Source organism: Schistocerca gregaria, chromosome 6 (assembly GCF_023897955.1).
Source record: "Schistocerca gregaria isolate iqSchGreg1 chromosome 6, iqSchGreg1.2, whole genome shotgun sequence".
Lineage (NCBI taxonomy): Eukaryota > Metazoa > Arthropoda > Insecta > Orthoptera > Acrididae > Schistocerca > Schistocerca gregaria.
The window spans coordinates 174,017,994-174,034,387 of NC_064925.1; the positions used below are offsets into that span (position 1 = coordinate 174,017,994).

At 45.4% G+C, this 16,394-nt stretch overlaps 1 protein-coding gene across 1 annotated transcript in view; it reads right to left on the reverse strand.

The window, feature by feature from the left end:
* LOC126278787 (POU domain, class 2, transcription factor 1-like) overlaps positions 1-16,394 on the reverse strand; it is a 545,915-nt gene that overhangs the window by 407,849 nt on the left and 121,672 nt on the right. The window lies entirely within an intron of this gene.

A 16,394-nucleotide genomic window follows, 5' to 3' on the forward strand; every position in this document is an offset into this window, starting at 1 on the left:
GCATGACGTCACAAGGCAGATGATGACACGGCGACCGGTTCAAAAAACGAAACGTAATGAATACATCTCACACGGTATGCACTGCTCGATTCTTTCTCTAGAACAGATCTGAATAGCAAAAATTAATGAAAGAGATTCAATAGTAAGGCGGTGCTGTGATAGAGACTATACATTATTGCAGATTTTGCCGAAGTTAATTTCCTCGAGGATTACATCCATTGTGAAGTATCCGCTAAGTCACTGAAGTATAACATGAACAGCGACGTTCCTTCTACGTTCCCCTGGGCACGTAATAAATTGCTTCTGCGTCTCTAGGAGACGCTCGGTCCACGATAACTTGATGCGTCCTGCCCGTTTGGAAAAATTCCATCCAATCCCAATTCTGGTTATAAATCAAATGACGGCGTGTTTTCCTTAGAACATCTCGATGTGGTAGCGTTTAACTACTTTTCGAAAGTCCAGAAACTGGGCATTAAGCCGGTTTCCTCTGTCCATAAAGTAAAAAACTATTTAAACCTAAAATAGCAACGGAAGCTTTTCTGAAGAAGAGAAACGTGTTAATATCTAATATAAATTTACGTGTAAGGCAGCTCTTCCTGAAAGTATTTGTCTGGAGTTCAGCATTTAACAATTTGAAGCGCCGACGGTAAACCTCCAGTCAAGCAATGCTGAGCTACACAAGAATGATGAAGAGCAGGTGGGTATATCTAATAACTAATGAATCTAACTGAAAAATATGTATATATTAGGTCATAAGGCATCTAACTGGTTTTCTGTGGCCCATCACGAGTTCCTCTTCCGTGCCAACATTTTCATCTCAGCTTAGCACTTGCAACCTATGTTCTTAATTATTTGCTAGATGTATTCCAATCTCTGTCTTCGCCCACAGTTTTCCACTCTGGTTCTGCGCAGTAACTCCTCAGTCCTTATCATCCACCTAATTTTCAATATTCTTCTGTAGCACCACATCTCGATTGATTCCATTCTCCTCTGCGTTCCCCACAGTCCAAGTCTGCACACCATACAATGCTGTGCTCAAAACGTACATTCTTAGAAATTTCTTCTGTGTTTGTTACTAGTATACTTCTCTTGTCCAAGATGGTCAATGTTGGTCTACTTCTTTATGTCCTCCTTGCTTCGCTCGTATTGGGTTATTTTGCTAGCTAGGTAGCAGAATTTCTTAGCTTCGTCTACTTTGTGATCACTAATTAGATGTTAAGTTTCTCGCTGTTCCCATTTCGGCTACTTCTTATTACTTTCATCTTTCTTCGATTTACTCTCAATCCATATTCTGTACTCATTTATAGGGCGACTAAACGAAAGGTTGAGTTTATAGGACACACCATGAGGCATGGAGAAATCGACATTTTTTATGGAGGAGAGTGGGGGGATGGAGGCATGTAAAAAATGTAGAGGGACCAAGAGTTGAAATCGTTATAGTTACACAGAGACGCAGAAGCTTGCAGAAGACAGAAGAGAATGGAGAGTGCATCAAACCAGTCTTCGGTCTACATCAACATATTTCATATTTATAATAATAACAAAGGCAAATTCTTCGTGGAGACATCCTAAAGCAGTACTGTTCAGAGCCTGATGTCGCAGTCTTCGCCAAAGCGATCTAGCTGAAAGGCTACAGCTGTCGTTAGGAGTTCGAATTCCACTAAAGGAATTTCGTGGAGGGTGTACTGTAAGCATTTCTTACGACCCGCCATTGTACTGCGCCTCGGAAAAGAGTGGTTATGTGGCCCGCATACATAGGTATGAAAAGCAAGCGGGCCCAGATTTGCTGGCACAGAATGGCCGGGAGGCAGAATAGGTGTCGCAGCCGCGCACCCCCGCAGGGCGGGTCAGAAAGAGGCGTCCATCAGCATGCAGCGCGCACAAAGCCGCGCGGCCGCTGAGGAATGCGATTTTTATGCGGCCTGCAGCGGACAAAACGGCGTGTTTGCAGCGTCGGCGTCGGGCGGCGCCGGAATCAATATGGGGGCGAGACGTATGCGCCCGCCACGGCCGCCGCCGCCGCCGCCTTTCTATGTAAAGTCGTTTGTCAGGTGTCGCAGGCCTCCCCAAGTAGCTCCCTGACCATTACGCCTCACCGGCCTCCCAGGAGTGGGGGCGTTCTCCAGCCAGGGGCCATACACTGCTAGCCGAGTCCATCTGCACCGCCTAGACAGTGACAAAGGCAGGTTGTAGCTGCTCCACCTGTACCTCAGTACGGTGGCACTGTTCCTTGTGATGTCACTTCCTGCTATTTCAAAGTTGAGGAGCCATTCCGTCACGTGAAACACGAAAGTAGTTCCGCGATATTTCGGTGACGTGACACGTAAAACAAAACCAATAGGAAGCAAGAACGCTCCGTCCTCCTAAGTAGAAAGCAGGAGCCCAGCAGAAAGCAAGGCGCCATACTGTACTCGTCGTGTTTAGCAGAGGCCTACATTCAATGAAATTTGTGTTATACTTCACATCCCATTAATATATGCTGTTTCTAAGGACCAGCACACTGGATGCCTCGAGAGAGAATTCTTATTGGTACGATGTATTCTAATAAAACTACGAGCAACCTCAAATTGATGGTTAAAGAATTTTCGTATTTAGTTATTATCGCGTTATAACTAGCGTGTTATCAGACTAAGCTGTTTCAAGGCAACGGCACAATAAAGAATCACGAAAAACGTGTCATTCTTCTTAGTGTTTGTTATAATTAAATGTAAATTAATAACAAACCGGTGATTAAAGCCTAAAGGAGACTGTAAGATAAAATCAAGAGTGTCTTATAACGAAGCTACAGCCTACCGTAGTGTTTAGAGGTACCATAGTAAAGTGCAGAGACTACATCGGTACAGGGTTGGAGTCCTGTTGTACCTCATTCTTTTTTCCTTTGCATTCACGTTTTCCAAAACTATGTGGGACTTTCTTGCGAAATCAATAGAAATAGTTTCTGTAATTGTGTAAATATAAGTGCGTTCTCTGTCAGGAGTGAGCTGTTTTGATTTGGCTGCCGGCCGGTGTGGCCTAGCAGTTCTAGGCTCTTCAGTCTGCAACCGCGCGACCGCTACGGTCGCAGGTTCGACTCCTGCGTCGGGCATGGATGTGTGTGATGTCCTTAGGTTAGCTAGGTTCAAGTGGTTCTACGTCTAGGGGACTGATGACCTCAGATGTTAAGTCCCATAGTGCTCAGAGCCATTTGAACCATTTTTTTCGATTTAGCTGCCGTCCAGACTGACTCTGACATGTATCTTCCCTTTTAGTCTCATTACATATTCACAAGCATTGAAGCACAGTAGAACAACATGACTGGTATATGGAAAAGGGGGGGGGGCTCCCATATTGTGACGATAAAAGATTATATCAGTAGTGGCCAAACTTTCACAACAGCGTATTAGCGAAATCTCCTAACGAGGTCACGGGAAGATGTTTAAGGTGGTGTTTTTCCTCACCACCACTGTTTCGCATTTTGTACGGGACGCAGTCATATGTACTGAGTGTTTTGCCTTCACGCCCCCCCTCCCCTCCCCCTCCCGGGCATATTCTTCTAACAGGACATGCGACTGCTACGGTCGCAGGTTCGAATCCTGCCTCGGGCATGGATGTGTGTGATGTCCCTAGGTTAGTTAGGTTTAAGTAGTTCTAAGTTCTAGGGGACTAATGACCACAGCAGTTGAGTCCCATAGTGCTCAGAGCCATTTGAACCATTTTTTCTAACAGGACACTCAGTAACTGCTTCCCCTTTCCAGGGATGAAGAAGCCATTGTATGGCAGGCACTTCCAGAATTGTTGATGTTTCTTCCCACAATTAAATTAATCCAATCTACCTCAAGCATTGTTTCTCAGTATTAATGATAAGAGACAAAGACCTTTTTGGCATTTTCAGACTTTCAGCCCAAGCACTACACCACCAATTCACTTTTCCGCATGTGAAGTGAAATTACGACGTGCTAGAAATTCACTGACAGATTGAAAGTGTGTGCCGGATTAGGACTCTAACCAAGATCGTGCGAAATTTTCCTACCGAGTAAGCTACCCGGACAAGACTCACGTCCTGCCGTTGTACCTGCAATTTTTGCACCTCTCTTACTTTCCAAACTTGATAGAAAGGGTTCTGCGTACAAGCTAGAGGTTGTTTCCATTCTGTAGCAGAGTGTGCACTGTTTGGAAGTTCCTGTGTGCCTGATCGGGACCGTAACTAGGAGCTTTGGCTTTCCCTGGTGACCTGTCTAGGCATGACTCATGACCCGCCCTCATAGCTTTCAGTTCTGCCAGTAGCCTCTCCAGCTTTCTAAATTTCACAGAAGCTCTGCTGCATGCAGCACAGGACTAGTCCGCGCGGAAGAAATGTGCTACAGAGAATTGGTTTATCCACCGGTTTAGGGGTTCCTTCCAGAATCTAATTTGCAGACTTGATCAGGATTACTAGTCCAGCAATGTATGCAAAGAGAGCTTCAGTGAAATTTGGAAATGTAGGAAAGAGAGATAAAGGACTGAAGCTCCTTCTGCGGATTGCCTGACAATTGAATCGCGTTGCCCGGGAAAGCCAAAGTTCCATGTTCGAATGAGTGGATATTACGAGGGTCGGTCAAAAAGTAATGCCTCCCATTTTTTTTCTACTTAAAAAAAATTAAGTTAAGTGAAAAATTTGAATTTGGCGCCATTCCTCAAACCTTCTTCTGCAATCCACTGCAGTAGTAACTTTCTGTGTCAACAGGTGGCAGCACAGCAGAAGTTTGTAAGACGGCCGACATCGATGTTCGTTTGAGACAGCGTTGTGTGATTGAATTCTTGAATGCAGAAGGTGAAACGCCCATACGCATTCATGAAAGACTGAAGAAGGTGTATGGTGTTGTGACAGTGGATGTCAGCACTGTTAGACGATGGGTTCGTCGTTGTAAGGAAGCTGAAGGGCAAACACCGTTGACTGACGAAAAGCGGAGCGGCAGGCCGGTGAGTGCAGTGACTCCACACAACATTCAGCAAGTTGATGACATCATTCGTGGTGACCGTCGGGTGACTGCAGATGAAGTGTGTCGCATTATTTCTCTTAGTAAAGGCAGTGTGATCACGATTATTAAACGATTGGGGTACTCAAAAGTTTGTGCACTGTGGGTTCCAAGAATGTTAACCGATCAGAATAAAGAGGCAAGGGAAACAATAGCCTCCAAACACTTGCAGCGCTTCCGTTTGGAGGGAGATGAGTTTCTGAAAAAAATTGTGACCGGGGACGAAACATGGGTGCATTTTTTTGAACCCGAATCAAAGAGGCAGTCAATGGAGTGGCGTCACACAAGCTCGCCGAGGAAGAAAAAATTCAAAACTGTGCGATCGGCAGGGAAAGTTATGGCAACAGTTTTCTGGGATACAGAGGGAGTGATTCTGGTTGATTTTTTGGAGCAGGGATGCACAATAAATTCTGTTCAATACGTCACAACCCTCAAAAAACTTAAAGCACGTCTTCAGCGAGTTCGCCCAACAAAATCAATGGCAGATGTTCTTCTTTTGCATGACAATGCAAGACCACACACCAGTCGTCACACCTCTGACGAGATTGTCAAAATTGGATGGGAAGTTTTGCCTCATCCCCCATACAGCCCTGACCTGGCACCATCAGACTTCCATCTGTTCGGGCCACTAAAAGAAGCTCATCGTGGGATTCATTTTGAAGATGAGGAGGCCGTCAAAACATCCACGCGTCAATGGCTTAGGAAGCAGAGCTGTGATTTTTACCGTGCTGGGATACATGCCCTTGTTCAAAGATGGACCAAAACTGTAGAGATGGGCGGAGATTACATTGAAAAATGACAAAATCATCCTCAATGTTGTGGTTTTCAACCTATGTAATTGCATTTAAATTTCCTGACAATTAAACGTAGGAAAAAAAAATAGGAGGCATTACTTTTTGACTGACCCTCGTATGAACGGAAACATCAGGGCCAATGAAACTTAATGTGAGGTTTGAAGGAGAGCTCAGGCAGCCTAGTGCTTAAGACGCAAAACGGGAAATTCGGATTCAAGACCGATGTGGCACCAGTTTTCAGCACTCACGACATACGAATCGGTCTCTACTGAAAGGGCGTCAGTCTAGCTGCCTGACATTAAAATAAAACAGAAACTTTAACACGTTTAGTATGTCTCACAAGTTAAAAAAAATGAAACTAACCTAAGGACATCACACACATCCGTGCCCGAGGCAGGATTCGAACCTGTGACCGTAGTAGCAACGCGGTTCCGGACTGTAGCGCCTAGAACCGCCTGCATTTCGTCAACACTATTTGATATTCACACTTTAGAGTAATGTGGGTTCGTCATATAACATTACGAATAACTCCTTCCCATATTTATGTAATTTTTATAGTTAATTGTTGCCAAACCTATGAATCGTAATCATTTTGCATTTTTGGGGAAAGACATTAGTGGTATCACTTTCATTCACTTGCCATGTACAAAGTCTGGCATAAAAATGCAAGCATGTAAAGAACCAGCTTTCTCACATCAATTAATTTGTAAGATTTTTTTGAACCACATCCTACTGAGTATGATAGGCTGCTGGGTAGCTTGCGCTCAGGTCAGAGCACTGACACGACATCAAATATCGCGATTTCGATAAACCTGCTGGTGCTGAACACGAACAATCAGATGATTATATTTGATGAGATGGGAATATTATCCCTTGCATCTACCTACTGGCATTCCGACACCAAAGAAGCCGTTGACATCGGAATGTGTAACGACAACCTACACTGGTACAGTAGCTATACCCTTAGTGCTGCACGAAAACGGACACTTGATGCCGAATGGCAACAGAGAACTAATCTGAGTCACAAGCCAGATAATGATATCAGCTTCGTTACGAATGTTTTTCACTTACAGACATCGACATAAGCTCTGGTAACACCTGGAAGTCCTGTGACTTCGTGACTTCTCGATGAAATAAAGCGGCAACTAAATAAAGTGCACGTTACACAAGTTACATGGATTAATTACGTCTTTTGCTACTGTAGCACAAGTCTTAGACCTTACGCGTTTCGTTTTACTTTAAAGCATCTTCAGTGCTCACTGTAACGATATGGTTCGTCTTGAAATTCTGTTTGGTAGAATCGTGAACGGTTCTCGTGCTTCGACATACTATTATAAACAGTATCAATTACTATAATTATCCACTGTTTTTTGTTTCCTTCCTCATTCTTAATGTTGTTCTGCACTTACGTGCTATATTTTTTGTTGACAGCACTTTGAGTAACACGAAATGTATTTAGGCTGGTTTGGGAGAGGGGACCAAACATCAAGGTCATCGGTCCCGTCAGATTAGGGAAGAAAGGCGAAGATAATCGGCCTTTCTTTCATAGGAACCATCCCAGGATTTGCCTGAAGCGACTCAGGAAGATCACGGAAAACATAAATCAGGATGGCCGGACGCGGGTTTGATCCATCGTCCTCGCGAATGCGAGTCCTGTGTGCTAACTGCTGCGTCACCTCGCTCGGGATCTAGGCCCTACATATTTTGTGTTGTGTAGATTCACTGCCATCTCGCCATCTTGTGTATTTTTTTCTTATAGTGCGGGATCCGATGGTCTTTTCTTTTGTTTTGAAGCGTCTGCTATTGCTCTCTCTCTCTCTCTCTCTCTCTCTCTCTCTCTCTCTCTCTGTTTTGGAAGCGTCTGCTATTGCTCTCTCTCTCTCTCTCTCTCTCTCTCTCTCTCTCTCTCTCTCTCTCTCTCTGTTTTGGAAGCGTCTGCTATTGCTCTCTCTCTCTCTCTCTCTCTCTCTCTCTCTCTCTCTCTCTCTGTGTGTGTGTGTGTGTGTGTGTGTGTGTGTGTGTGTGTGTGTGTGTGTGTGTGTGCGCGCGCGCGCGCGCGTAAGGGGAGCTGATGCACCCTAACTTCTGTCTGTAAATTATTACTTCACTATGGTACAGTGGTGGATTATCTTGGATGGGTCCATTCCCTAGTTTAGGTGATACTATTTTTGTGGTCAGGGGGTGTTATTGATATACTGTATGTTTTATTAGTTTAAATACCGTTTCGTTGATAATTTTTATTTGGTCTTTTATTATGTGTTTATTTTCTATAGGAGATGTTTGTTGTTACTGATCCTGTTTTGATGGCTGTTTGTATCATATGTACTCTGAGTGGTGTCTATTCTATCAGACATGTCCGATGGAACTGACGTCGCTCGTGATGACGCGGCTGTTGCAAACATTTGTGTGAAGTAGAGAATCGGAAAGAAAGGGAAGGGACGGTGATATTTCGTGACTTTCAACAGTAAACGGCATTACGGCAATCGAATGGCAAAAGCTGAAAATGTGTGCCGCAGTCGGTCAGGGACCGTGTTCGGATCGCATGGGAGATTAAGGCAACCGCTCATGAGGAGCGGTACATTCAGGTTCGAGTCTGGGCCCGGCACAAAATTTTAATTGCTGGAAGTCACGAATTTGCACCAACCTCTTCCCTTTCTTTCCCCGTATTTCAAGCAAATGTTTCTGCTGTGACGGGGTGGTGTTTTCGTTTTCAGGATGTTCTGCAAATACTGGATGCTCTATTTATGTTTTTTATACGTTACTTCAAATGTCCTGTTGGTTTGTCCTAAGCATAGAGTATTACAACTGTTGCAATGAGGTTGGTAAATGGCAGATTTCTGATATAACGGCAGTGTCATCTAATGTAACCAACAGCCCATTGGAAACTCTTGACGACGACGATGGACGAAGTCGTCGAAAGCCTGAGACTGAATGTGCATTCCGTCTTCAGGCCATAAGCGGCCCATCGGGACCATCCGACCGCCGTCTCATCCTCAGATGAAGATGGATGTGGATAGGAGGGGCGTGTGGTCAGCACACAGCTCTCCCGGTCGTTACGATGGTTTTCTTTGACCGGAGCCGCTACTATTCGGTCGACTAGCTCCTCAATTGGCATCGCGAGGCTGAATGCACCCCGAAAAATGGCAATAGTGCATGGCGGCCCGGATGGTCACCCATCCAAGTGCCGGCCACGACCGACAGCGCTTAACTTTGGTGATCCGACGGGATCCGGTGTATCCGCTGCGGCAAGGCCGTTGCCTTGAGACTGCATAGAAACTTGAATCGGGAAGAACTCCGTGAAGCATTTATTCAATAGAAGATTTTTTTCCCAAAATTGTGAATGAAGTCTTAGTATGGACCTATACTGTTTACTGTGGGACGGTGAAGAGGGTTGCTATGATATCAGCCGTCACAGACAGCGGCGAGTACACTTCGGCCGGCGTGCGCTGTAGGTCCCAAGGGTGGGTGTGGGCGCCGCGTCGCGGCGGCGCGGTGGGAGGCAGGCGCTGACCCGCGGGTGGCGGGTACCGAGCGCGGACCCGCTGCCCGCAAGCCTGCCCCGAGCGACGCGGCCGTGGCCGAGCGATGCACCTGCGAGGGCGTGCCGCGCCTGGAATGCAGAGGTTGGCAGGCCTGTACCGGCCTTCGCCACGGGCGTTTACCCTCCAGCGGGCGGGCGGCAGCGGCGGCCAAGGTTGCTGCTGGTTTGTTGGTGGCCTCTGGGCGCGCCGCCGGCAACTGTACCGAGCCGCGGCGCTGCCGGTGGCGTACTCTGCGCAGCACTCGAGCCGACACCGGCGCTCGCGGCGATGGGCGAGCGCTCGTGCTCGCCAGTCAGCTGCTGATGCGGTGGACCAAGTCAGTAGCCGGACTGAAACTAGTTGGCATTTGACAACTACCGCCGCCAATGCATCAGGGAGATGTACTGGCATTGCCCCACTGAGCGGGCACTTCCGCTCTGCGATGCATTATGCCTCTCTGTTCTCATTGAGCGGATACATTTTTTTGAGTCTTCATCATCCCCTGACCAGTTTGAAGTGGACCGCCACGAGTTCCTATCCTGTGCTAATCTCTTCTTGCAACTTACGTCCAATCTGTGACTTCCTCTACAGTTATTACCCTCTACATCTGCCTCTAGTACCATGGAAGTTATTCTCTGGTGTCGTAACAAGTGCCTTATCATCCTGTCAGTTCTTCTTGTCAGTGTTTTCAATATATTCCTTTCCTCGCCGATTCTGCATAAAACCTCATTATTACCTTGTTAGTCCACCTAATTTTCAACATTTTTCTGTAGCGCCACGTCTCAAATGCTTCGATTATCTTCTGTTCCGGTTTTCCCACAGTCCATGTTGCACTGACATACAATGCTGTGCTCCAAACGTACAATAGTAGAAATTTCTTCCTCAACTAAAGATCTATGTTTGATAGTAGCAGACTTCTCTTGCTCATGAATGCCCTTTTTGATAGTGCTAGTCTGCTTTTTATGTCCTTGCCCTGTCCGCCATAGATAATTTTGCTACATAGCTAGCAGTGCGAGTAGAAAATTCATGCAACTGTTACTTTCATCTGCTTCACGATGTGTGGTACAAATTTTCTAGATCTAATCCATACGTCTATTTCAGAGTTTGTACTTGAATTTCGTAGGTGACAGAGACCTCAAACTTATTACGAATTTAATACTGACAGAATTATTAAGAGCGCCATTTTCTGAAGTCAAACCCAATGCGATATGCATTTTTGGAAGATGCATAGTTGAATGCAAATATTTTCGTAATCAGTGGCGGAAGAAGTATTTGAGAGAGTTCATTAGTTTTCAGGATATGACATCTTAAATTTGAGGTTTTTACAGGAATCGAATATTTTATCCGTTTCAAAAAGGAATTAACTTTGATCCTAAATAAAATTAGCAACAGATGATTGACATGCTTAACGACGCTCTAGAAATCAATACCACAAGGAAATTTTAGGTTTTCTAAAGCTGGTTTTGTAGTGGACAGAGCTTTTAAAGCGATTTTCTCTCTCCGCGGAGAGCGAAACGCCATGGCGGATGCCTGGAGACAATGCATGTCGCGATATGACACTTGAACGCATATCTGTACATACTATAAACTGAAGTCCCTCGCGGCGTTCTTCTGTCTGCATGTGAAAGATAATCTAAGGAGCTGCTGCAGGAATTCTGATACAGTTTTCAATAACAGATACATTGATCCATGAGCAAAGTTAGTGTATATAATTTTTAGTTATGGTAACGATCACTGTATGATATATGTACGTATTGTAATCTATTCCGTATTTAACTGGCATGTGGAGTGACATCTTGGGGCATGGTGGGAGCTACAAGCTAGTCTTCTACAGATGATGATGTATCTGGTGGGAAAAAGCAATAAACAGCCGCAACAACTCCAGAGACCAACGAAGCTTGAGCAGAATCTGCACAGTGTTCCAGACTATTTGAGTCAAACGCCCAAGGGTGACAGATCGCGTCATGGAAAACAAATTCTGTTAGAGATAAAATGTTCGCTATCGCTTCGTAACGACAGTAGGCACCCTTTTTTCACTGGTTATGGTCCTGGGGTATAGGCACCGAGCGGCGTGCCTCTGTCTTGGGTGTTGTCTATAATTCAGCCATCTGATCCATATAAAAGGGGGTAAAAGCCCAGCAAAATTAAAGTTTCTGATTACCCTCTAAAATATCATTCTCTTGTTGGACACAATCATTGTTAGGGTTTTCTTATTGAAAACCACTGTATCAGTTTACTGGGGTCGGTAATATGCAGCACAAATGGTCAGTAGCATAGTTAGTCTTCTCCCTACCAAACAAAAGTTTTTCTTTCTTTTTTTTTTACTGTATTTTCGCTGCCACCAGCGGACCAAAACCCAGCAGAGGATACTAAGACGGCAATGAACAGCAAATGACTGAAATTTTTACTACATATTCGTAGATCCCGATCTCTTACCACCTCGCAAATTTCCTTTTTATCTTCATCTGTTTCCACGATACAGAGGTTCAAAGTTACAGTGCTTGAGTAATTAAAATACGCACGTAAAATTATTAAATAAACTGATTGATTACGGTTTGGTGACGCGATATACCCGTGAATAATGAATGAATTAATGATGCAATTGCTTGAAATCCAAGGGCAGTTCCTGAAGTCCCAGCATAAAAAGCGTTTTTCACCGTTTTTTCTTCGCCAGCAGCGACCAAACTCCAGACGCACATTCCGAGACGTCTATGCACAGCAAATTGCCGTAATTTTTACTGTATATTCCTAAGATTCCGGTCTCGAAAAACCTTGAAAAGTATCTGGTTAGCTTTCCTGTTTCAGAGGTACAGAGGTTCAAAGGTACCCTACTTCTGCAAGTCAAATAGGCATGTAAAATGCGGTGTGAGGGGAAATGTAGTTTATAGAGTGACGTCGCACGGAGAAATGATGCTGTAAAGTGTCTCTATTATCACCGGGGAATCCCTTCTTGTAATAATGAATCACATGCAAAAATTTTGTGCACGTAAAATCCTGTCTGAAGTGTAAAATTGTTTTTCGATATTTTAATTTCACATTAATATACTATCAAAATTTTACTAGCCCATAAAGTTCTTTTCATATGACTGGCATGCCCTGCTATTGCAGGGAAAAGAGGGGACCCAGAGGAAAGATGTTCCTACCGAAGCACACAAAAGGTTAATACGGTCTTGTTTGTTAAAAGGGTCCATCTGAAAAGTAAAGTACCAAGTGCCTCATTCTACCTTTCTCGGTACCTTTAAAATTTTTCCCAAAAATTCTGATATGACAACATATACACACGTTTTGTGTTGAGAGAGAAGGATATAGTGGCAGTGAGGAAGAGATGGAAAAGTAATAAATACTGGAAGAAAGTAGACATTGCTTGTGATAAAGAAAGAGCTAAGAAGACAATGGCAGTAGGAGCAGAGAAAAAAAAGCCGGCCCTTGTGGCCGAGTGGTTCTAGGCGCTACAGTCTGGAACCGCGCGACCACTACGGTCGTAGGTTCGAATCCTGCCGCGGGCCTGGGTGTGTGTAATGTCCTTAGGTTAGTTAGGTTTAAGTAGTTCTAAGTTCTAGGGGACTGATGACCTCATAAGTTAAGTCCTATAGTACTCAGAGCCATTTGAACCATCTGAGAGGAAAAATGGACACTGAGAGCGAACACAGTTGACGGTGACAGAATAGTGCTAAGAAAAGAATGAAGGAGGTAGTGCCAGGGAGATGAATATGGAGAAGGAGAAATTGGGAATGATTGTAACCCAGTGATAATGAGAGACAGCCAGTGACAATGAAAAGGACTAAAAGAGAAACAGTGACAATGAAGGAGACAGTAGTAGCACAACATAAAGAAGGCGACTGTGCCTGTGAGACAGAAGACAGAATTAGTTGGAGAGCCACAAAGAGATGACGACTATGAATTGGGGCGAATGAGTGAATGAGAATGGGCAGTTGGTAGTGGATAGCCATGAAGGATTAGTGGAAGTGAGCCATTTACAGTTAGGATAGCTAGTGGCAATGAGAGGTTAGCTGCAAGCGCGAATATATTCCCATGCAAATATTTTTGCGAAATTGTTAAGGGTGCTGAGGAAAGAAGAATAAGGGTATTGGTATCCCCACTTTTCAGTCTTTGTTTTAAATAAACAGGAACATATTCGCATTTTCTGTGCTCCGATAGGAGCATTTTTCCTCTGGTATATACTTATAAAATATCCCTGATCAACCTCCGAAATTTTGTCGATGAAATTCGGGTACATTTTCTCGCTGCCAGACACCCGTCTCTGCAGGGCAGCGGAACGGAAAACGGAGATGACGGTAGAGTGGTAACCGCGGCTGGAAGGGGCAGCCGTCGCGGTATGGCCGGCCCTCTGGAAGTCTCGGTGCAGCGGGAGGTGCTGGCCGGGGTCACGCGCAGACATGAGTCCACACGGGGCGTTGCGGTCCGGGCGATCACGCGTCTGCCGGTGCCGGTGGCAAAAACAAGCGGGCAGCTGGCCCGGCGATCACTCACTGGGAACCGGTCCGGCGTCGGAAGCACACGCCGAGGAATCTGATATTCCCCGTCGAGGCGCACGCACCGAATCATACCTCATCTAACAGTGGCTCCCACAGGGAGCTCATGCTGCCCGGCTACCTCGTGAGCTCGTTTCAACACCGGGGAAACCTCGCAGCATATCCTCTGTGGAAGAAAGGATAGAATTTGAGATGAAAGCGTAGTTTTAAACTACAGGGGCGGATTAGCAGCATTTGCAAGCTCAAGTACGCTGGTTCCCACATTATTGCGCCTGAGAGGGGAGCCGTGTTACTTTGAGATTGATAGTGTTAAAATTACAAAACAATAACTGCATCGAAGTTAGCAAAGGAATAAAGAGCTACTTCATAAGTTGCCGTGATCAGGCACAATAGATCACGCATTTCCTTTGTCTACTCATTGCTCTTTGCTGCCATCCACCCAGCACCCATTTGCTGTGGATCTTTCCAGACATAGTTCATCTGCCGTATCTTGTCACAGGTCTTCAAATGGCTCCAAGCACAATGGGACTTAACATCTGAGGTCATCAGTCCCCTAGACTTAGAACTATTTAAACCTAACTAACCTAAGGTCATCACACACATCCATGCCCGAGGCAGGATTCGAACCTGCGACCGTAGCAGCAGCGCGGCTCCGGACGGAAGCGCCTAGAACCGCTTGGCCACAGCGGCCGGCTCTCACATGTCTGGTGCAGTCATTGTGCTTTTTGCTTTCGGCTTTATGGTATACGAACAATATGACCAACCCAGTTTACGAGTTTACTGAGTATCGGGCAAGATTTGTGACTGGATGCAGACCTACTCCGCAGTTAGGAAGGACTCAACACATCGCTTTTAACAGAACAAAATGAACCTGTCTACAGCTAATTACACGATTACTCAAAGAGAATGTGGTAAAGCCGTTACAGTATACACTACAGTTCAACGTCTTCGCATTAGACCTGTAGCGGGAATGTAACGTGTCATGAAGTGCAACTTCTGTGAGAAACAAGAAGTTATCTGACGGTTTCCCGCCAACTCAGGCATCGTTTTGTATTCCAGAATGGATCTGCCAGAAAGTTTCATATCAGCGCCAACTCCACTGCTAAGCCATGCCTCCGCAATATCCTTTCTTCCAGGAGTGCTAGTTCTGCAAGGTTCGCAGGAGAGCTTCTGCGAAGTATGGAAGGTAGGGGACGAGGTACTGGCGGAATTAAAGCTGTGAGGACGGGGCGTGAGTCGTGCTTGGGTAGCTAAGTTGGTAGAACACTTGCCCGCGAAAGACAAAAATATGGGGACAACAATGCGAATGACGAACAATGCATATCAAACTCCTATTTTCTCTGAGTGAAGAGCTGCTTATGCAGAATGTGTGTGTTCCCCTGCGACTAGCATCTGAACTCTGGGAGTTTCATGGACTTCTCGTAAAATTCATACAAATGAGGATTCTGTCTACATTGTCAGAGGTGCTCGCTATTGGTCGCGTCTTCCTCTGCACATTCTGAATGCATCCTACAGCCCCGCATTTCTTGTACATATCTTTGATGGTGTTAGTCGTGGGGAGTTTGCTACCAGGGCACTTCAAATGAAAAATTTCCTTACATTTCTTGATGGAGCCTGTCTTTATGTAACAGTCCACAATATAAATTCGCTGTTGTAATGCAAACTGCCCCATTTGTATAACAAATCAACATTACGAGCTTCTCAAAACAAATGACACAAGAACACACGGCTGCACTGAACTTTCCGATAAAATGCAGTGTAGCCAACTTTCTTGGCAGTGTGCCACTTCACAATCAATTCGGCTATAGATGATTAATAGGTACGTGAGGCGTACCAATTTTATGTGGGACACCCTGTAGAGCGGACAAAGAATGTCCTACGAAAAGAGGTGCGTCTGTCCTCAACATGTGTTAGTAAGCCCGAGAGAAGTAAGGAGAAATTTGACCAGCTGTAAATGTTGTGCATCACGGAGTGCTTCGTTAGTGATTTAAGACCAGCGTTGTGACGGATTGGCTATTCTCCACTTCCTGCAGCAACAAAAGCCCACAGATGTTAAGAAAGAAATAAAAAGCAGGTCAAAAAAGTGTTTATTTTCCTTTTAAAATGCCTAACATTAGTTACATTACTGTTGCGTATTACCCATCACAGCTTCCTGGGAGAGTTTTTCAACTCAACCCACACTGCTTTTAAGTAAAATTTTTATGAACGACAAGGCTGAACTACAGGACGGTAGGGTCTCAGATTATCGTGCTGAGACTGAGCGGCTCACACTCGACCCAATTCCACCTAAGGGCGCTCATTTTCTTGGAGTTACAAACTCCGTGAAAACAGTCTTTTCCGCTGGTGAGTCGCACAGTTCATATGCAAGGCAGGAGGGAATAGCGGGGAAGAGCGGCATCCTTTGAAGCGGTCCCCGATAGCATCGCGGGCTGCGGTACCAAGGAAACCGCCAAGGACACCTGGAGGGGATCGCGGCGCCACAGCCGCAGCCACACCTTCCCGAGCCACGTGCAGACCGCGTGTGCTGATCCGTATCGCGCAGGACGTGGCCGCAGCGTCCGGTGGACAACGCGCGAAGCTCCTCGGCGTGGG